Below are 1,518 nucleotides of genomic sequence, written 5' to 3' on the forward strand. Positions count from 1 at the left end.
CTTCCTACTTTCGTGTGTGTATTGTGCTTTGTGTTACGTCTTGTGCCTGCTACATACCCAGCAGGCCCAGCAGTATAACACATGCAGTCACAGGAACAAGACGCAACACAAAGCACAATACACACACGAAAGTAGGAAGAATACTCCGATAGAAGAAGATAGGCGTGACTCGCGTATTGAGATACGACATAAGGATGACAAATCCTGAACAGTTTTAATATTTTTAATATTTAAAATTTATCAATATATATGATGAATATATATTTTAGTATAAAGACAACAGGGCACGCAATGAAGTAGTTTGACATACATCAAAAAGCACCTGAAGATGGCACTTTTGTGCTGAAACATGTAGTGCAAGAGAGAAGAGTAAGGTGAATAAATGTATGCACTGTAAGACGGATAGAATAAATCATGGATATATATTTAAGGTATCTGAGATTATTCTGATTGCCCAAGAGTATCAAGGACAGAATTGGAATTTGTTTAAAAACTGATTTTAATTTTTGATACTAATATTTCATGTGATTTTTTTTATTCTGTTTAAAAAAAAATAATAATAATAATAATAAAGTGGGGGATACAGATACTGAATGTGTAAAGAGAAATGCTTATTCATAATACGACAAAGCAATTCAAAGATTCAGAATTTTTCCAAATTCTTGCATCAAATTAAAAATGTTACTGTCACTCATTCTTAGTTTAATACAGCCCAGTGAATATACTAAATAAGACATGAATATATATGAGGATGGTCATGGAAGGGCTAAAATTGGTAGAGTATTAATTATCATTATTTAAATGTAAAGCAATATGAGTAAGCGATTATGGCACTCTTCTGTTGACACATATATATTTATAAAAAAAAAAAACAATTCACTTGCATTATGACATATCCATTCTTATCATATTACATAAACACCTCATGTAAGAAAGAAAAGATGATCAAGCCATGATCTTGAGCATATGGTACAATAAATATGATCACCACATCCATCACACTAAAACTACAGCAGTGTTCACTTGAGTTTTGAGATAAACTGTACAGTCTATGTAACATATTCTAAAAAAGAAAACTGTTGGGAAATCAATATTTTCAATATATAGATATATGGCTACAATTGATAGAATTCTTCACAAATCTTTTACCATGAAATTAAAAAGAAAATACAAGGTGTGGCAATAAAGAAACCGGATTCATGCTCTAACCCTTTATTAAAAAAAAATCAGACAGTCGAAATGTTATCCCCTTCAATGTAGTCCCCTCCCCGATCCCTACACCGCTCCATGCGAATTTTCCACTGTTGGAAGCAGTGCTGCAGGTCATCTTGTGTTATGCTCTTCAAGAGTTGCGTCGCTTTTGCTTTCACTGCATCCACGGACTCGAACCTGGTCCCTTTCAGCGCAGACTTGATTTTTGGGAAGAGAAAAAAGTCGCACGGTGCTAGGTCCGGAGAATACGGTGGATGTTCCATCACTGGAATGTTGTTTTTTGCCAAATACCTCTTCACAGATAGC

This window comes from Cryptotermes secundus, unplaced genomic scaffold, assembly GCF_002891405.2.
Source record: "Cryptotermes secundus unplaced genomic scaffold, Csec_1.0 scaffold632, whole genome shotgun sequence".
NCBI lineage: Eukaryota > Metazoa > Arthropoda > Insecta > Blattodea > Kalotermitidae > Cryptotermes > Cryptotermes secundus.